General features: G+C 43.3%; 1 long non-coding RNA gene across 3 annotated transcripts in view; it reads left to right on the forward strand.

Annotated features, from left to right (window-relative positions):
• LOC146831593 (uncharacterized) overlaps positions 1-18,576 on the forward strand; it is a 44,106-nt gene extending 25,530 nt beyond the window's left edge. For all 3 annotated transcript variants that reach the window (XR_014961595.1, XR_014961596.1, XR_014961597.1), the window contains 2 exons: positions 14,624-14,680; positions 18,466-18,576. This is a non-coding gene — a long non-coding RNA (uncharacterized LOC146831593). The remainder of the gene's footprint in view (positions 1-14,623; positions 14,681-18,465) is intronic.
• Positions 18,577-21,551: the final 2,975 nt, after the last annotated feature.

A 21,551-nucleotide genomic window follows, 5' to 3' on the forward strand; every position in this document is an offset into this window, starting at 1 on the left:
GCTTCAGAAGCTCTTCAAGTGGCTTTCCATGAAAACTAGATGCACAATTACACAAGCTCTTGTAGATTGGACTACAGCCATGCCCGCTACTACAGGATCTGTACACACCTCCTTCAGAGACTTCAGGCCATCCAGAACGCCGCCTCAGCCTTAACCTCCCCTGACGGGTCCACTACTCCCCTCACGTCAAGAAACTCTATAGACTCCCAGTACAGAAGAGATGCCAATTCAAGCTACAGAGCCACTGGTACAAGGCCCATCACAATCTAGGACCAGTCTACATCAACCACCACCTGAACTTCCACCAACCAGCCATCCTTAGCACTTGTCCACTCTCCCCGCATCAACAAAAGCACGAGTGGAGGACGCTTCTTCTCCTACCTCAAAACGAAAGTTTGGAACAACCTTCCCCTGCAGCTCCATACCCCCCATCTCTACCAGAATTTCTTAGAACACTCAAGACCTGTCTGTTTGACTGAGCCTATCGCACCCTGCAAGCTCTTGGATTTTAGGTGATTAGCTGCACTGTACAAATCAACTGATTGATTGAGTGATTTCCATGGTTTGTACCTCAACAATATTATACAAAAAATAGATAAACAAGTACGCACTGTATGAACATAGAACATAGTCTTTCCTCTGCAACTAAATGTTTAGATATTTGATCTGCTACACACTTTTATAAGGCCCAAGTCATATTAAAATATTGATTGATATTCATGTGAAATCACATATCACAGCAGAAGTAATGGGACAGAAATAGTATATGGATTGACATTGGCCACTGACATGGTAGTGATCAAGCTTGGTACAGACACAGCTGAAGAGCAGGCAGGGTTTTTGTGTCAAAAGGTGATGAGGACAGAGGTTGAATAAAAGCTAAAGAACACGCTGTCTGCTGGGAAGTTGTACTCTGCCTGTGGCAGTATGTAAGCTCAGCTGAAAAGTACAGGCTTGTCCTATTTCCAATACAAGGGATGCAGGGCTTGAAGCCTTTAAATGCCTGCTCAAGTAAAGCAATGAATAGAATGTGCAGCCTGGAAGGGCCTTTTGCTCAGTCTGCCGAATCAGAGGTAATTAAAAACAGAACTTGTCACAAACATTGCTATTTAAGGTCTGCCGTTTTGAATACAAGCAGTGACTGTGCACACTCACATGGGCATCATCTGAAACTATCAATCCTCTTCTGACTACACATTTGTGAAATGCTTGATTATTTAATTAAACACATTGTTATTGATTTCATTAATACATATCTCAAACACATTAATATAGTAGACTTCAAGTAAGTATTATTATTGCTTCATGAATCAATTGTCCTTGTAAGAAGAATCATCTTCATACAATTATTTAGCTCAAATTCTGGTGATTATTGATAGAAAAAAATGGTTAGATGTCATATGGGTCATCAGACCCCCGAATAGGTGCTGTGGATTCCCAAGGGTCACGGACCATAGGTTAAGAAAAAATGCTCTACAGGTGAGTGTATCCCATTTCTAAATTCAATGCTGTCCCAGTGATATATTTAAAATGTTGTAAAATATGTGTGTTTGGCAGTGAGGAGTGCAGACTATGTCCCATGTAGCCACTGTTGTCTACCCCTTATATAATTCTCTGATTTACTGCTTTTATTTTTTAAAGCAATTCCTTTTCATTTAAGTGATGCAACAACTTTAAAAAACAAGCATTTGCAATGTTAATAGGGTTGGCTTTAATGTACTGAAACACTACAACCCACATGCTATTTGCATACTTTAGCACATTCAAGCCAGACCTATTTCTTTGCTAACACTATTTGTCCAGAAAATGACATGAATTTTCAGTGTCCCACACTAACTTATATATTTTTTTGGGTCATTCCCTATCCGTTATCAACAAGGACTCTTTAGGCTAGATCTTTTAAATTAGGGGCTTCTTCTGCTGTGTGTGTGTGGCTTACCATGAAGTTACACTTACGCTGGTTGATGGTACTTACCCAGGGTTAGAAATGTTGTTTGTAACAGACATGTACAAAAAGATAAGCAGCAAACAGCCACTAACTCAATACACTTGAAGTCACACCTTCAGACACAGATCAACAAGCATTCAACATATGGAGGCACTAATTCAAACATAGGCAACACATGTACAGCTGCCTTTAAACACATGAACAAGGATACATGCCCAGATGGACTGCTGGACTAAATGGTGTATTAGGCAAAAGGCCAGATGAGTGGGAATGGGTGCTTCTTTCAACAAAGAAGAAAAAATCAGAATGCGTTCTTTGTGTGTGAGTATTCAGAGCCGAGAGAATCTCTTCATTGGAGGGATTGAATTGGTCTACTTTTTTGAATACCACAGCACCAGGAGATGCAGTGACAACCAGCGATCCACTCATGTGAAGTCCTGGGCCTAGCGGAGTCTTCCGTCTGAGGCTTCTGCTTACATTGCCCCCGATCAGCAGGCCAAACAGCAGAGGTGGGTTGAACAGCTGACCCGCCGATCGCCCAACTTTCACCAGGCTGGGCACCATCATTTGACCATGCCCTGTGGCAGGTGAGGTGCCTGGCAAGTGCCATTGGGCCCAGTAATTATGGCAGCCTATATTTCCCTGTGCCTCAGCCTGTGACCTGGAGGAGCGATGGCGGCCCTCCCGATGGCCAATGGGGCATTGCGGCAATGTTGGCTGATGGACCATCACCAAGGGGCCACGCAGAAGGAATACTGAAAGAGAACTCCTCTTCGCTGCCCTACTGATTAGTGACTTGGGGCAGCAAGTAAATCTCTTTGTTGCCTGGCAGGGGAGAGCAAGGAAGGACTACATATGGCTTACACAACCAAATACTACGCTATAGTGCTGGCCTCAGACTGCGACAAATGCTGCAGAGAAAGAAATGCTGGGACCCTGCATGGTGAGAGTCAGCACCCCTCTATCACTTACCTCCTGTTTTGCACTTTCCTTCACTAGATCACATATACCCGAGGCCCTAACATCAATGTGCTATTCCAATGCTTCCTTCCATAGAGGCTGTTCCAAATTGCCATAAATGACCTCCCTGTTATCGTCGCGGTATGAGCTTGCCAATTGTGACCATGCCTGCTTACTGAACCACCCTGAACCAGTGCACCCTTAATGAGCACCAGTTAGGGATGCTACATAAGCTTTAGGACTTTCCAAGGGGGGGCAAATATTGCACAAATATTTGAATCTTCTACCACTCTTCTTTAAACTTTGACCTGACATGGACAGTCGGTCCTTGCCCACTAGCTTCCAGTCTGTCCTTCCTACAAACCACGCCCACGCCCCCACTCATGATGCTAGACAACTTCTCTTGACTGAAGTGGTGACTAGCAAGCAGAAAGACAGCAAGGGCAATGAAACACAGCAGGATATAGAACTTGAGGCCATTTTGAAAGAACTGTCTGCTCTGAAGGCTACTTGGATCAGGGTAGCTGAGAACATCTCCAAGACCTTGATTGGCTATCTATCTGTCATGGCCTGGCCTCTTTCAATGCTTGCTAACTGGTGCAGAATTATACCGTGATCATATAGACCAGCAACTAGCCTCAACCATAGACTGAGAACAAGATCAGTGGTATTGTCAGAAAAAGATAGTGAAATTAGAAGATTGGAACCACCACGATAATCTTTGTTTCTCTAGTGTTCCAAAGAAATTGGAAGGTAAAGACATGATGGGGTTTCTTTTTGAGTTCATACGTACCATTACCAAACTATCCCCTCCTGGAGTTTGAGAGAGCTTTCCTCTTCAGATCCTACCTACCACAAGAGCAGACTGGAAAGCACCAATGTATTGCCTGAGATAGTGTGACACCAACAGGCTAGGGAAGTGCTCCCTGTTTCCAGATGCACGAGCCTGTTCCTCCATGGTTCATACAAAGTCTACATTTCACAGAACATTTTCCAGGAGACCGTAAACCTCAGGAAGAGATTACTACAGCTGTGCCTACACCTTAAACTCATGAATATCTGAAATGGCCTTCCAGACCTGGTAATGATAATCATAACTCACGTTTATGAAACCATGGAATTCAGAAATCCTAGACAACAGGAAGAATACCTAGATTCCTTGGACTCACAAGGGATAGCTGTTGAATAGAATAGAATAATAAATTTATTGTTTAGTTAATAAAAACCGTAACAATATAACATTTGTTAACAGTGCGTGGTACCTATGAGATCAGTTAAAAAGTATTATAAAACAGGTGCTTTTTTCATTAAGTTTTGAGCCGTTTCCTTGTGCAAATAGCCAATGTGTCAGTAAATTTAGGCTGTTACCTGGAATTAGTTCTGAAGTGCCGTCGTACTAGTAACTTAATATTAAAACATACATACTTGCAATTTGATTATAGATAATATAAATGATGTACAGAAAAATTTGCATTAAAGGGAGCGATTGTGTACAGCAACAGCGGGGTGAGCAGGCAAGTTCATTGTTCGTTCAAAGGGGCTATCTTGTAGCTGAAGTTAAGTCCTTAAGGACTAACTGAGACAAATCCGTATCTCATTCGGAGTTACGAGAAACGTTGATGATTTTTTAGTCAGTTACCAGGTTTTTTAGCCGTTTTTGTTCAGCAAGCGTTAAAACTTTTGCTAGGCGGCAGTTTAACTGAGTGTTTTCTGGGTTAAAACATGCTAGTACCGCTTGTCTCCTTGTTCGAATACCCATTATGTTGAATAGGTTTTTTAGGAGTTTCTGCCGGTCTTGAGCCATATTTTTGCATAGGCAGATTAAATGTAAAATGTCACCTTGCTTAGCTTTGCACAGGCTACAGGAGTCTTGACCTATCTGCCGTTGCCATGGCGGAAGATGTTGGGCACAAGGCAGAACTCCCAATCTGAACCTCATAAAGCTCATTTTTACTGCTTTAGACTACCCCTGATTAAAGTATGTTTGTGGGGTCAGGGACTTATATGTATTCAGAGTCATCCAGGCATGGGCTCTATTAGAAAAGGTTGCCTTGTCTTCAATCAGTGACGCTTGTTTGATGACCTTCCAGGCTAGTTTTTTAAAAGCGTAATATCCAATTTGGGTTTCCCAGAGTTCCTGTAGTTTAGTGTATTCTAAGGCTGACTGAAGGTAAGCTCTGGCTTGTGACGTATCTCTGAGTTGCAGTTCTTGCCACAGCAGACTGTTAAGCATGTGGGATCGAGAGCTTTTGATCTTATACCAACAAATAATATATGCACCTTGTCTAGCAAGATCTTGTCGCAGGAGCCCGAACTCCAACCTAACCTGGGCTGGAGAGATGTAGTTCGGAAGACAAAACATTTGTTTGTAGGCTTTAACCTGGAGATTGTCTAATTGCTTAGCATCTCTGCCCCGCATTGCTTCACTACCGTATGCAATTGTGGGAAGAAGTTTTGCCTGGGCTACCTTTAGTAAGGGGGTCAGGAGCGGCCCCGTGAGTTTGTGCGCAAGATTTTTCAGAGTGATGGCCATTAACGTGCCCTTTCTTCTTTCCTCCTTCATCTGAGATTTAAACAAGCCTCCTTTGTCTATTATTACTCCTAAGTATCTGTACTCATCTGCCGCATCAATTTTTCTGTTGCCGAGGAACCAATTTCTCTGACATATTTTTTTGTTTTTTTGGATTGTCATCGTTCGTGTTTTTTGCAGGTTTATCCTTAGATTGTTCTCTTCTGCGTAGTTCTGCATTGCCGTCAGGAGGTTCTGTAATCCAACGTGTGTGTGGCTTAGCAAGACTACATCGTCTGCGTACATTAGGTTGGACAGTGTAATCCCTCCTAACCGCGGGGAATGAGAATTACAGGCATTAAGTACTTTTGGCAGATCAGCCAGATATAGATTAAACAGGGTTGGTGCAAGCACACAACCCTGCTTCAAGCCTTTTGAGGTGTAGATTTTCTTGGAGACGTGACTACCATCGCCTAGTTTCACCTGCACCCAGGTATTAGTGTGTAAAAGCTTCAGCATGTTTACCGTGGGTGCTGGTGCTCCCCATTGATCCAATTTCCTCCACAGTCTGCCTCTATCCACACTGTCGAATGCGGCGCTAAAGTCAATATAGCACAGATGTAATGGTTGCTTTGAGATTTTGGCTGCGTCGATTATTAAAGATATTGTAAGAATGTTGGTGGTGGTACTTGTTGATTTGCGGAACCCAGTCTGATTCCACGGTATAGTAAGACTAGCCTCTGCCCAGTTTGTTAATTCTTCAAGTATTGTTCCAGAAAAGTATTTTGCCTCATTATCAATCAAAGCTATTAGGCGATAGTTGTTCGGATCAGCCTTGTCCCCTTTTTTATGGATTGGTGCTATGATTGACCCTTTCCAAAGTTCTGGTATTATTTCCAACCTCCTGATGTCCATGAATAAAGAACAGAAAATGTCCACCCAGGCATCAGGCTTAGCTTTGTAGAGTGCCGGAGGAATGCCATTCGGGCCTGGTGCTCCTTCTCTCCTTCCTTTTCCAATTTGTTTCCTTATTATTTCCAGGGGGTGATGGCTGGCGGCACCTAGTTGGCTGTTTTCGTTGTCTCCAAGATCTTGGTTGCTCAGATAGGTTGAGGTCTGGCTAATATGTGCTTGCGGCGTGAGAAAGCTTGTTTGATTATTGCCAGATGTTTCAATAGGGTTGTTAAAATGGCTTGACAAGTAGTTTATCCATGTTGATTCTGTTATGTTTGACCCAATTCCGGTGTGATATGGTCGGATGATTCCGTTGACTGTTTTCCAGAAGCGACTACTGTTGTTGCGTTTTATGTCGCATAGTAATTTTGCCCAGTGGTCATTCTCAGAGTCTCTTTTAATATGCCATTTGAGTTTCTTCAATTTTGCCCTTTGCTCTTTTAATTTTGTTCGAAGAAAAGTATTCCATGGTGAATATCTTAAGTTGCGCAGGGCTGCATTAATTGTTTTTTTAAGAGACTTTATCTCTAGTCGGGTTTTATTCGAGATGTTGTTCTTATTTCGTGTGAACTGTAGCTCCCGGGTGTTGTTGTTGTTTTTTGCTGATTGACTTATGAGTGAGTCTGTGAATTTTTCCCAGGTTTCTATTTGATTTCCTGGGCTTTCAGCTAGTTTATTAAAGAGTTGGATTGCAGCGTCAACTTTACTGGCTATATTTGTTGTTGTGCAATTAATCCTCCGTAAATTAGAGGTATGAATGGTCTCCTGAGTTGCTTCTGGCGTGATTGTTTTTGAGGCTATGCAGGTTATGTGGAATTCTTGTGGGCGATGGTCACTGTCGCCTTTATCCCCCATTCAGAACCCACCGATGTATTCAAAAAGTGCAAGATTTACAAAGGTGTAGTCCAAGATGGAACTGGTTGTTGAGGAGTAATATGACGCTACAGGTGGAATGTCATCTGAGAATCTGCCGTTTAGTGCACGCAGGTTTAAGTGTTCCAAATCATCTAGTAGGTGGTTATTGAGCAGGTTCTTCTTCTTCTGCTGTGGAACGTGTTGTTTAGAGATATTATAAAGGCCTGTTTGCAGCACTACCTCATATCCCTGAGCCGAGCCAATAAGATGTTGATTAAAATCCCCAGACAAAATGATCAAAGGATTCTCTGATGCCATATAAATTTCTGTCACATGTTTCACTAACTCAGTGGCATCTTTTGTTTTGCGTTTAGGATGAATATATGAGTTTATCCAGATCACCTCAGTTTCTTTATCCTCAATATAAATTCGAGTTTTGACTGTTATAGATGTATTTGAGTTTAGATCCATCGTTGTTACTGATGATATACGAGTTATTGACACGTAAGTGGCCAGCCCTCCAGAGCTGTGACCAAATCTTCCGGATCTTATTGCCGGTGTGGAAAAACACATGTATCCCTCAATTTGTATCGGGGTCGTGAGCCAAGTTTCCTGCAGTAGTATTATGTCATGGGCCTTGATGTAATTTAGGAAGTCTAGGTCAGTTATTTTTGCAGCTAGGCCGTTTATGTTCCATGAACAGACTTTAAGGCCTGTTGTTCCAACTTGTTGGTCTGGTCAATCCAGCTCTGTGTGTCTTTTTATGGTACGTGATATTTTTTCTATTTTCCGAACCTGTTGTGTTGGAGCCCGTGATTGAGATGTTAGTTCCTGTTTGTACCTGTAGTCATCAATGCTCCTTTGGCGAGATCTCCCACGGGCGCCCTTGAGGATACTCGTTGGTGGAATTTTATCTACTTGTTGACCTGTGCCGTCAGTATTTATTAGTGGTGCCGGGTATGCTGGGTTTTGAAATGGAAGTATCTCAATACCCCATTTTTTAAAAACATGTAGTTCTGCCAGGATTAGTTTTGTAATTCCGCTAGAGGACCATGTTGTTTTTGTTGCTTCCATAGGTTGAGGATTGTTGGTGTTTACAAACTCTATGAATATTAGATCCCTTGATCTTATCATAGCTAGAGTTGGAATTGCATTGCATAATTTTAAAATGTTGCCGCGATTTAGTATATCCTGAGGACCACGAGAAGCATATGTTGGATGAAAAACCAGAACTGTTGGCTCTTGCGTTAGTTCTTGTATTTCCAAAGGCATTGGATTTGTTCTGTCTGTTTGATTAGTTTGAAACAGACCGCTGATTATAGCTGTGTGCTGTGTATCCCTCTCATTATTTGCAGCCTCAGTTCTGTAGTTTTCTGAGGGTGGCTCAGGAGATCTTTGTGTGGGGTTTGTGTGTGTTATTCCTCCCCGTCTGAACTGTAGCTTGTTATCTGGTAGCCTAGAACTGGAGCATTCGTTGGCTTGCTCCTGGAGCTTAGACTCAGTTAGTGGTAGTGCCTGCGTTGGCCAGTCAGGCCTAGCTTCACTTCCCTGGGCATCTCTTGTTACCTCTTGGTTTTGTATCGGTTTCCGGTTATGTTGGATTAAATTGACCGGTATGGGTGCACGCAGAAGACTGCCCTTTTCTGTTGGTCGCGTGTGTATGTTTTGGAATGTCCAAGATGGACTCTTTTGATCAGAAGTCTGTTTTTGTTGTTTGTTTTGAGTTGTCATCGGATTTTTTGTAGTTTTTGGATCTGTTGGATCACTTTGGCTACACCCTGCTGCTTGTCGTGAAATTAACGTAGTTGTTATTTGATTTAGCTTGTCTTTGTTTGCGTGTGTACAGATGCGCAGATTCAGATTTTGGGTACTTTCAGATTCCTGGGATTGATCTAAAGTATCCGCAGGAGATAAGTCACGAATTGATTGACTGCTTGTGGTGTCTGGGGCGTTTACATTTTTAGCGCGACTATCATGCGGATAGGCAAAGATGGGGTAAAAGGAAGACGTACTTTTGTCTGACCTTAGATTCCGACCTTTCCTTTTTTGCTTGCGACGCTGTTTGGCGTTTAGTTTTGATTCATCGCCGTTTTTGAGGACACTAAAGGTAGCCTTTACCATTGCCTTGGTGTCACTGCCTTGCTGTGGAGTTTCTGCCAGACAGTTGGTTTCAGATCCCTCCGCAGTGATAGAGACCGCCTGCGTGTGTTGTGTGTTTGTCGCAGTTACTTTTGTCGTTACACTTTTAATCTCTGATAACATGCTGTTAAGCATTGAGGGTAACGTAGATAATTTTTCAACAACCTGATCACAATTACATTTGAGATTCGAAGATGTTTGAGCTCTTATGATCAGGCTGTTTAAGTTGCCCAATTTTTCATCTATGCCAGCGGTGAAGACGGCCAGAGTGTTTAACAATGTTAACTGAATCTCCATTTTTTCAGATTGGAATTGCAGGGCATTTACGGCCAGTTGGATTGTATTTAGTAAAGAATCCCAAGCGCTGATATTTTGTGCCTTTACCGATTCAGAGTCGTTGACGATGAAGTTCGTCCGATTTGTACAGCTTGTTACAGAGTTGTTAGAGGAAATTATGGGGCTGGCCTGCCCATGATCAGGTGCGTCTTCTGGGTTTGATTGATAAACCTCCAAGTTGTCAGCCTGCCCATGCGCTTCAGGGTCTGATTGTAGTATACTTGTATTGGTTGGTGTTGCAGTCGTGGTTGTGGTCGTCCTCCTAACCCCAATCGAGGATGTGTCTGTTGGCCCTTGACCCTCCAATTTATTTCTTTGATGTAAATTTGAGATGGGGTTTGCTATTGGATTTCCACTTAAATTTCCACTTTCCAAGTCATTGCCCATGTTGAGATTGGTGTTGACATCACTGAGATTACCAAAGAATAGGCTGTTATTTAAACTAGTGTGGCCAGTGATGGTTCCTGCGCTCTTTGGTTCTTCTTTCTCTGCGGTTGAGGTCTCTGTAGAGGTCTCTGTAGTCTCTGTATCGTGTTCATTAACAGAGTGTTTCCCGAGGCTCACGCCATCCTTCTTCATTGGTTTTGGGGCTTCCGTGATTTCTAAAGTTTGTTTTAATACTCGAACCACGGGATGAACCCATTGGTGCCCCGGAGACCGCCCTGGTGGCTCATACTAGTTCTTGTTCTTGGCCTCTCGCTCGTTGTCCCTGGGGTCTCTGTTGGTGTGGAAACTGTGATGTCCAATTGAGCCGTCGTAGGCCCTTCTTGTGAGATAAGGCTGGTTGACAATTGTTTAGTTGATTGATTATCCTGATATGAATCCTCTTTGCAGACTTTCCCTGAAAAATTGGGTTGCGTAGGCAGCATGGGAGATTGCAATCCTGTGAGTGCGGCATTGCTGGAATACAGCGCTGACCCGATGTCTTTTAAAAAATGAAACTTTGTGTAAATCTTGGGCTGGTTGAAGCAAGTAGCGTTGGTGGTGTTATTAGAAGCGCACTGCTTCTTACCCTTACCCTTACTGAGCTCTTGCTCTTGCTCTGTTACTATTACTTGAGCTTGAGTGCAGTCTTGCTCTTGTTTCCAGCTGATAAGCGCAGGCACTGAGCTGGACTGGGCGTGGGTTTGCTTCTTTTCTCTCCCCCGCCTGAGCTTGGATGGCAATGGCAGCATCTCTTCCCTTATCCTTCCTGATCTCATTCTGCTCTTTCTTTTGATTGGGGGATTTATGGCCCCCCGTCGCTGCTGCTGCTCCTCGCTGCTGCTGTTTGTCAGAGTCTGCTGCTCACTGTCCTGCTCTCTACTGTGTACTGCCACAAAACGTTGATGTAAGGGAGCGTGGCTACCGACCACCACAACAGGAGCAACAGAGGCGGGGAGATAGGTAGTTAAGAGGCACTACCACTGGGTCAGCCTCAGCAGGCAGGCAGTGAGGCAGGCTGGATGTAGAAGGTTTGTGTGAAGCTGATAAAGGAAGGAGGGAACGTGAGGTCTAAAAGCCACTGAACCTCAGCTGAGTCTCAGTCTCAGTCTCAGTCGTGCTAGGGTGCAATTTTCCGCCGTTATCCACCCGCTGCTGGGAGCTCGCCGGGGAAAGGGCGAACGGGGAACCAGGATCTAGTGATGGCACGACCCCCCTGGCTTCCCCAAGTTACCCCCGGGCCCCTCCGGTTCCTCAAATTGGCGTTTAGAGTTTTTTAAAAATTTGCGGTTTGCAGACTCGGGGGCTAAGCTCACCTGGGCTGTAGGACCGTAGGACCGGCTGGAAGCGGAGGCTCCGGTTTGCTGGTTAAGCAAGTTCTGCTGTTTTCCGCTGTTTTCCGCCGCAAAATTACCGGGAGCGGGAGACCCAAACTCCCAGGCGCCCCCAAGGCTCATGCGGCGTCTCGATAGACTTCAGTAGCGGAGGCGGCAAACGAAGTGAGGAGTAGGGAACACAGGCACATACACGGACACAGGGGGTACAGGGCTGCACAAGACCGCCGAGCGGCCCCCGCCTCCACGCCGTGAACAGAGGTCCACAACAAACCGCTGCTTCCTCCTGCTCCTGCTGCAGCTACGATCAAAGCGAAAATGCGGCCTGGAATTCACGGAATGCAGGCAGCGAGGTTGCAGAAAACAGGTTCTTTCAATGATCGAATGCTGTTGAGGGTGCTTGGCTGAACCATCACGTCAGCCAGACTGGTCACACACTACCCAACCAATATTCCTGAAGTCAATAGCAATCTCTAAAGACCTCCAAGTGAGAGGTAAGTCTAAATCCCCCATGAAACTTATTCCATCTCCATAACTAGACTTCGGTTACCTATAGCCTCATTAATCCAACTATATACTAAACAACTCCTTGTCATTTGCGTCCTACCCCACACCTTTTCTTGATATCTTAAGTAATGACTTCCCTAACTCATGCTTTCAACAACTTCTCAAGGTGACCCACCCAGACACGTTGCATCCCCTAGTGCATTTCATCGCCGGGTCACAGCGCATACTCACCGACCCACTTCGGGTCCTCGTTTTAGGTTTCCACTCTCTACCATATGCATTCACCTTCCGTACCCAACTCCAGACCAGCCCCATCATAACTTGGGTGCCATGGCAAAAACTCCATGTATTTCATTTGTCTCTCTGAATTTCAACTGCCTTTTTGATTATGTTAAGTGAAAAAAGGCACATGACTATATGAAGTTCAGCACCAAGTCCTTGTTCTCCTACAAGAGACCCACCGTACAGGTGCAGAAAGCCATAAAGTTAGCTGAGACTGGTTGGGAATATCACGCTAGTATGTCAACTGCAGGGTGAGGAGAAGCACACACTACCAAACTTTACCATAGAGTGGGTGGTCATACTAGTAGCAAAATGCCTCCCATGAAGGTGAGTAAAATTTTCTGAAATCCCCACTTTGACTACTTTTTTCTTAAAGCTTCTCTTATGAACAGACCCTTCGGATTGTCTCAATTTACAATCGAGAAATGCAAAAAAAAGAGAGAGGTGTGGCGCAGAAGCCAGAGCGGCTGACTCCCGAACTCTAAGCTCATGGTTAGATCACTGGCGCTGGCAGCAGCTCAACTCAGCATCATGTGACTCAGGGCAATAGCTCACTTAATCACCCTGATGGCCCCCTGTGTCTGGATACCCTTAGGGATGATAAATGAGTGCTTTACAAATCTGGAATTATTATAACCGAGAAGCCTTTGTGGACATAGCGAGAATTCTAGAGCAACACTCCCACACTAAGTCCATATTATGAAGAGACTTGGTGTAACCAATACATAAGTAAGTCCGACCACCCCCTTTCCCATAACTCCTTTCAAAGGGAACTCCTCATAGATCTGATATCTGACTTCTCTTTGACTGATCCTTGGAGGCTATTGCACCCCGAGCACTTCACAGGTCTTTAAAAGACCATTTGCATGTTAATGAGGCCTTGCTGTTGGTTCACCCCTTCTAAGAGCCCCTGCAGCTTCACTCTGCCTATTGCTTAAAGATACAGCCCCCCCAGATCAGCTCCACTTTGCCTATTGCTTAAAGATTCAGCCCCACCCGAATTTTTTTCTTGCCCCCCCCCCCCGAAATGTGTCTCTAGTTGCGCCTCTGCCTCCTGCATACACTGTACTTGAAAGTAGGACTGGGTGGTTCACAGAGCTTTTGTTACTCAGTGCTCCGCTTAGAGTGCAGAGTTCTGCAAAAACTGAAAACTCAGCTAACTTTGCTTCTGCAACACACCTTATCCAGCACTAGTTGCTGACTCAGAAATAAACAGGAACACCAAACTTCTCACTGATAAGAATGAAGCAGCATATTCCCACTACGCATGCTCGAGTTGGATTAGTGTTCCATTGAGCATGCGCTTTAAGCCTCATCTCTGCTCCGAAAGTGCCCAGTTAAGGACAGCACACCCACTGTGCCTATCCACGCATTTATGAGTATGTGATGGAGGAGGCAGCAGTTCTCGTGGTCTGTCCTTCTTGGGCCATTCCGTGCGGCGAGCACTGTGGCCCCATGTCCCTGAGGGTCCTACTGGCCTGCCCACTTTGACTTTGTGGGACATGGAACCCTGCGTATGCACTGTGGAGTGTGGTCTCACATCTTCTGTCGGAGAGCTGGAGCAGGAGCTGCTTGGGGTGAGTGTGAGGGGCTCCCCTTTAATTAACACCTATTATGAGGCATGTGAAAAGGGTTGGAGAAACAACTGCACAGGGTCTTAAAGAGACCCAGCAAGAATAGTGTACTGAGCTGTTAACTTCACATGTGTGGAAGTATTGAAAGGGCGTTCAACATGGACCACAGCATTTGTTATGTGAATGAACAAGGAGCTTTTTATTTTTATTTCAGAATTGCCCCGCAAAATAAGAAACTTCTTGGCAGCCTCCAACAATAGACATTTAAAAAGTTAAAACACATCACTATAAATAGCCAATGTGAAGCCTTAGTTACTCGAGTCAGGACTCAGAGAAAGCAGACACATTTGCCTTGAGGGACTCATTGCAGCAAAACCTGCCACAACTAGTTCCCTTTGTTTTCAATTAGAACAATTTGGCACAAAGACCTTTTTGACTCCAGTATACTCTGGCCACCTGCGGAACTCAGCAGCGCGGGGGTGGGAGAGGGGAGTTAATTGGGAGTTGGGGGGGGGGACAGTTTTTAAACAGAAGTTGAGTAGATAACAGTATCAGGAATGGGTTCCTTAGAAATGACTAATGCTAAGAAGCGGCTGATAACGGCAGCCTGAACCACTGTAACATAAGTAATGAACATGTTATGGAATCACTATGGTTTTTTCAATTGATGGTTAAACATGTGTATATGGACCAATGGTGAAAAATGAAAATGCTAAGAAAATCTGTTTAAAAAAAAAAAAGCTTTGTACAACTGCAAAAAAACTTGAGCTAACATATTCAAATCTCTCATTTCTGTGTACAGCGAGCGATCTTCCACAAAACTAAATGGGACGATTCTTGGATCACTCATTCTAGCATGGTAAGAATGGGGTAACGCGATAGAACCTGAAGGAGGTGTGAGTAATCATATTGTATATCCTAGGCATTCCCCTGAAATGGATTTAATTCTTCCCATCAGAAGCATGTTAACAAATCACCATTACCATGGCCACCTCACTGTTTAAATACACTCTCTGCAGTTCTAGTTGTTGCGTTGGCAACGCGTTGATTCCCAGGATCACAAGAGTTTTCAGATACACTGCCACCTAAAAAACTGTGAAAAACATAGGAGTCTGATCTGGTCATACCTTTGCTTTTGAAAACAAATGGTAGCTGCCTTGATTAGTTCCAACTTTCAAATCATTTTGCCACAAATGGTGCTCATTAGCATGCAAATGAACAACAACCTTAAATTTAATAAAGCTCTGGTATCGCCTTGATGGAAAAAATGTGACATAGTGTACGAGGGTGCAATGAAAAAGTGAAATACATATCAGCAAAATTGGAAAGCGTATAAAGCAGAGTGTCATTATCTGGCTTCTTCTAGCTCAAGCAGAGTCTGGCCACTTGGTTTAGAACCTCTAGAGGTTAGTACTTCTTTTTAAGTGGCCCATTCTATGGGGGTCATTCAGAGTTTTGGTGGGTGGGTGGCCTGCCATCCACCAGCAGGGTGGAGGTCATAACTTGAGCCCACCTGGCAGAATACCGCCTGCCATATTTATAGAACTTTGCTTGCCTGGTGCAGACCTCAGTGCATTCTGAGATGCCACCGCCACCACGAGGGCTACTTTGAAGACATTGTAAGTTTGCTGAGCAGCCACCATGTTTCAGCCGGACACTTTTTTTTCTTTTCAAAACCAACTCTCAAAGTGGGAGTTTGTATTAGAAAAACAAAAACTAAGGAGCCATACTCTCTGGGATATTTCCCCAGGTTATGGGGATGATTTAATTTTTTTTCTTCTGTTGGGGGCCACCATGCTTTCTCCTGGTGGGCCCAAACAGGCAAATGAGTATATCAGATTGTTTGCCCTGAATGGGGCGACCAGTCTGAAATATTTAGAACGATGGCTGGATATCTGTCAAATCATTCGTTGGGGGGGGGGGGGGGGGATTTACCTGCCCTAATTCTGACAGATCATTTAGCTCTAAATAGAGAGGATGGACCATCAGTTTGGTGGACAGGGTACTCCACCACATTTACCCTATACATCAATCTGTAAATTGTCCCCATGCCACAACATTCTTGTTTGAGAAATAGCAGTGCTTTATTAAATGTCATAAATTTCTTAAAGGATGCTAGGCTGTTTAGGGTTTTTTAGAATTCATAATTAATCATTTATTTCAGATTCAAGTACAAGAAATATGGTAGAAAAACTCTATTGAGAGGGGCCTACGATTTTCAAGTACACTGTGCTCTCTGTTGAATCTACTACACAACCTACCCCATTAATAATGCCTGTTTCTTTCAACCCTACCCGAAGTAGCTCCCACTGCCAAATTCTCTTTTCCTCCTGCCACCAACACTCAGACACCTACCTGCAGAGTTCACCTGTTTCCCTTACTCTATTCAATCAACCCACCCCTCACCTTGATCTACTGCTCCCACGTTCTTCATAATTCTCTCTATTGGTTTGGTGCTGGTTTTGTGTTATGTAAACCCATATACATACCCAGATACATGTAAAAATCCCCTGAACCCTGCCCTTCGCATGGAAGCCTTTCACACTCTTTCAGACATCACCAGGCTCACAAGAGAGATTAGGCCCTACTGATACCACAAATGCTCCACCAAGATCGTTCATTATTAGCATCCAAAAGTTGCAGAACTTCGTCTCGAAACTGCCCTTAACTTTACCTGGTATCACACATGGTCCAGACACCCAACAGACCATCAGCGCTGCAATTCGCTGCAGAAATCATTTACATAAATAAATACAGACATCAGTGACTCTATCTACAAGTACGATTTACAAATAAATATATAATACTATGGTTGACTCGATTTGAGAGATAGATACTTGTGATGAAAACGAGTTCTGCTCTAGATTTATAACTATGATGCTTTCAACTCATCCAACTACAGAACAGAAATGCTAGGGGCGGAACATAGGGTGATAACTGGCAGAGAATGGAAGGGCATTTTCTCCAGGTCTGCAACTAGTGCATCCAGAGAATCAATGAAAGAAACCCTTTAAACATAGCAGTACATTGGTACTACACTCCCCCACGGATCCATCAGTGGAATAGGGGTTGAATCGCTATCTGTTGGAGGGGGTGTGGAAGTATGGGGTCTCTGCTCCATTTGTTGTGGGAATTCCTAAAGCTGATAAGATAATGGGCAGAAGTACTTGAGTAAATAGACTTGGGGGCTTATTTATGTGAGCCCTGCACCACATAAAGTGGCACATGCGTGTTGCAGGGCCCTCATTTCGATTTATAAAGCCACCTAAAGCCACCCTGTGTGCTTTTTGGTGACCTCATAATTCGTGAGTAAGGTGATGCGGAGCAAACGACTGCTTCGTCTTTCTCTGGGCCTGGGAGGTACTTCATTGGCGTTGCTGTGGGTTTTCCCATGCTACACCCATGGAATTTGAGGCTGCCTAGATTTACATGGCGATGTAAACCTGAAGAAGTGCCAAATCTGTGCACCTCCCTTGATGTTGTGTAACTAGAAGAAATATGTTTATTCCTCCTCGTTTTTTCCTCTTTTCCTTATTTGCTGCAATCTGCAGCACACATGGAAAGAAGACATCACCTCAGGGGATTGTTTATGTGGAGAAAGGTACCCCTTCCCACACAAAAATAATCCTGCAAGCAATATAGGCTTTCTTGCACAATGGTGCAAGGGTGCATATGTTGGAGCGAGGCTGCCGAAATGGCACCAACGCACAGAGAAAGGACAGGAATGCACCGTAATGCTTAAATATGGTGAAATTTGTCCCTTTCACTTTGGTGTAGGGTCACGGACCAAGGTGCCTTGCTGCGCTGCCCTATGCCAAAGCCCCTTAAATGAGGCAGTTGATGCTCAACATGACGTTGATTGGATTGTAGGATTACATAATTTTGGGGGTGTAAGACACTTTATCATACACTGCACATTCTCTGAGGTGGTGTCTGATTACTCTGCCGCTCTGTGCAGGTATGCAGGTGTTGCTGGGTATGTGGGGTAGAGCTGAGGTGCTCATTTATAGGACATGGTTGTACAAGATTTGGGAGCTCATAGGAATAAAAGAAATGTCTATGTCAGTAAAAAAGGGATGGGCAACAATTAGCAAAAATGAGGAAACCATGTGTGAGTGTGAGCAAACTGAAGGAGATCACTTGTCTAAGGTTCATGTGGGTGCTTAAAATCACTTGATCAGAATAGTAGAGTTGAGGGATCAAGCCTAAATTTGAGAAGTTATTGGGAATGCATAAAAGAAAGGTAGAAGGACACATTATGCTCCAGGTCTGATGAGTGCAATCGTAGACATCTAAAGGGATGGCGACAGAATGAGAGGGCACATTTGGGGACGATTTAAGTGTGGCTATTAATATTGTTTTGAATTTATAGATATTCACTGAATACCTACATAAGTACATTGGATATTGTTCGGCTCATGATGGTTGGCACAGGTTGTATGCCTTTTCTGAAAATGATAATAAAAAGATTTGTCCCACAAATACATAATACAGCAGCTGAACTGCACGCTCACCGCAATTATTAATCACAACAAGATTGGCACAGACCAAAACGCCTTACCTTGTTACACTTAATATGTTTTGTTGTCAAGAACTTGATGGTCTGTTATTACCAGCTAATTATTTTTGTTTTTTAATCCACAGATTTTCATGACGTGCAATGTAAACTGATTGAGGCTGTTACTCTCACCAGCTTTTGCTGAATTCATTGGCTGGAGAATTAAATAAAAAATCAAACTGAGCTGTATGCTGAAAGTGTTTTATTTGTGTTCTTTTGTGTCAGATATTTGGAATTACAAGATTAATCCATGCCGTCACCTGAGAGATTCAGAAGAAGCATCAAAACCCACCTTGTTTACCTTGTAGCCGAATATTTCTTCAACTTTGATGATTTTGTGTCTCAATCACTTCTTTTCTTTAAGGTTGGTGCCATCTTGCATGCTTCTAAATGAGATCAATATGCAGTGCATTGTGTACACTATGCACAGCACCACACAGACTCAACATCAAATATCCACGGATATTGTTCAGAATGAATCGTAAAGCTGTGCACAATGAGGCATCAAGTGAGCAACAAATGTCAATGCCTAGTAACTGATAGTGTACATTTGTATGGCACGTTTTCACAATAGCTTGTGAGTAACAGCCAAAGCACTGACAAAAATAGGCAAATGCTAAGTCAAAAAAGACCCCCCTGCATTCAGAACCATCAATTCATCTTGATTTTTGGAAATCAAAATATTTTACCAGATAAGCCATCTTTGTGTGGGCACATGTTAATAGGATGCCTAGATACATTTTCATGACGTCTAACAAATAAAGATGGCAATATATTTGTTAAAGATTTAGCTTTAGTTTTTATTTCACTAGGTCATTATCTTATCATCCAATATTATCTTCATCAGTATTACCCAACCCACCAGAATATAACATCATATTACAAAGGAAAATAAATCAGGTCATGAGAATTGTCAGAGCATAATCAAGTTCATGCAGGTTTCTATAACCAGTTTGATATTTTAACAGCCCCCCACTTTACACTCATCCTCAACATCTGAACAGGAAAACACAAACTGCTCACTATGATGCAGAGTACAGAAAACTCCTGAATGAAGAAAAAGTTATCTACCTTCTGTATCATTTTTTCTAGTGAATATCTAACTACAGATTCCTCACCTTTAGAACATTCCCAAGTGCTAGACCTAATCCAGAAACAAATTCCAACACATTTCCAGTTCACCGGAAGGTGGCACTATGTGGCTGTGCAGTGATTCCACACTGCTCTATAAGTGACAGTGACACCCCCACCCGCTGACATTAGTAACATAAAACTTTCTCTTACCACACTCTCAGAAGCTGAGCGTCTTAAGAAATGTTGATGACAGAATGAAATTGGGACCTTATTATGATGATCAGGAGTACACTTGTCAAAATGGAAGTGCAGCCAGGGATATGTTTTTAGAGTAATACATACTAAAGTAGTAAATTCCAAAATGATGGTGGTCTTGGGAGTGGACCATGAATTCTTGTAGGACCGGACAAAGTGACCTTTCAGCCAGACCTGCTCATCAGGCAGTAATACTTTCTGAAACCTTACAGATGTCCAATACCAATACTGCTTCAACCAGTGCCACCAGAAAAGCCTTGGCTCAAAAGCAATGAGCCTACAAACCTCCAAGAGTCTGTTCTTGGCCAATGCGTAACAGATTTTGATATAGAGGACTATCCAGCTTCACAAGCTTCTGCCCTGCCTCCCTTTCTTTGCTCTAGAAAACCCTACAAAGAGCTAATTTCTGCTGATGCATTGTTTAGGAAATGTAGAAGCTCAGTGCCCATTAAGACTCGAGCCGCTGGAATCTTTAGTCCTCTTGTGAGAGCTGTGAATACGGATAAAACCGTCAAAGTTACCGATTAGTCAAAGAGAAATCACACATTTTGATAAAAATGCCCCTTCAAGTCCTCGGCACCAATGGGAGCAAGTATTGGCAAAGCTTATAGGTCTGGTGTCAGGCTTTGACCACCAGCCTTTTAGCAATTCTTGTTTTGTTTTGTTGGTTTTTGCAAAACTTTATTGTTTGGGAAGCTGGCGGGCCCTCATTAAATTTCAAATAAAACAATGGCTAAAGGCAAAAGTATTTTTCTGGTCTCAAAAAAGTAAACATTACTATGGTACACCCAGCAATTAATGGAACTACCTTGTGTGTCGATGTGCTCCTTGTGAAAGGGCAGCATGCCGTAATTCATAATGAAGTCAGTCAATGGCTGAAGTCGGCTTACAATACCCCTTGATGCATGCTGGTATGGGTGGAAGAAAAATGCGAATGACACGATCACAGGCTAATTGATGAAGTCTGGCTGAAACCCCCCATAAATACATGTGTTATACATACTTTTAATAAAATAAAAAGGGCTTGGCTAACACACACCTAAAAAAGCCATCAACATTGGCTGCTAATCTTTCCTTTAAGAAAGAAGGCAATAAAGAAGGAAAAAATGTATTGACGGAAGAATGGAAAACGGAAGGAAGGGAAACAAAAAAGAAGGGAAGGCAGACAAGCAAGGAAGAAGTGCAAAAAAGAAAGCTAGGAAGGAACAGAGGAAGAAATAGTGAGGGAGACAAAAATTAAAGGGAGGAAGGATGGCAGAAAGGAGAAAAGAAGTAAATTGGGAAAAAGGCAAACAAAAAGGAAGGATGAAAGACAAAAGCAAATAAGTCAACTAAGAAGGAAGGAAAGAAAGAAGGCAAAAAGAAATAAAAAGAAAGTGTAATAGCAACTTTACTACATGCCTTTATTAAGCCAGACTCTGTTTGTGCCTTTCACATGAGAACGATCTGCTTTCTGCATTCTCTGTTTGTTCCTGGAGTTTAGTCTGAACGTGGAGTCGTAGGTCGATAAACAATGCCCCTTGTTATTCTTTTCTGGTTAGTCCCTAGCACTTAGACAAAACATGCTACACAGCTGCAGCTGCTGGGAGCTTGTGCTTTGAAATTATGGGGTTGCATGTTGGTTTAACACACACTTGGAGAGGGACCTTTCCAGGAAGAAGAGCTATGCAGTTCCTATGACGTAAAACTACAATCTAGGCACTAAGTTATGGGGTCTGCTGACAAAGCCCAGAGATCTTCCTTTATAGAATAAAACTTCGTCTTGCCAAGGAGAGGGTGGCTAGGCACAATAGTCCTTTATCCACTGTCTGTATACGATGACATCCCCTTTCATGGTCTATTG

Source organism: Triturus cristatus, chromosome 5_1, assembly GCF_964204655.1.
Source record: "Triturus cristatus chromosome 5_1, aTriCri1.1, whole genome shotgun sequence".
Taxonomy (NCBI): domain Eukaryota; kingdom Metazoa; phylum Chordata; class Amphibia; order Caudata; family Salamandridae; genus Triturus; species Triturus cristatus.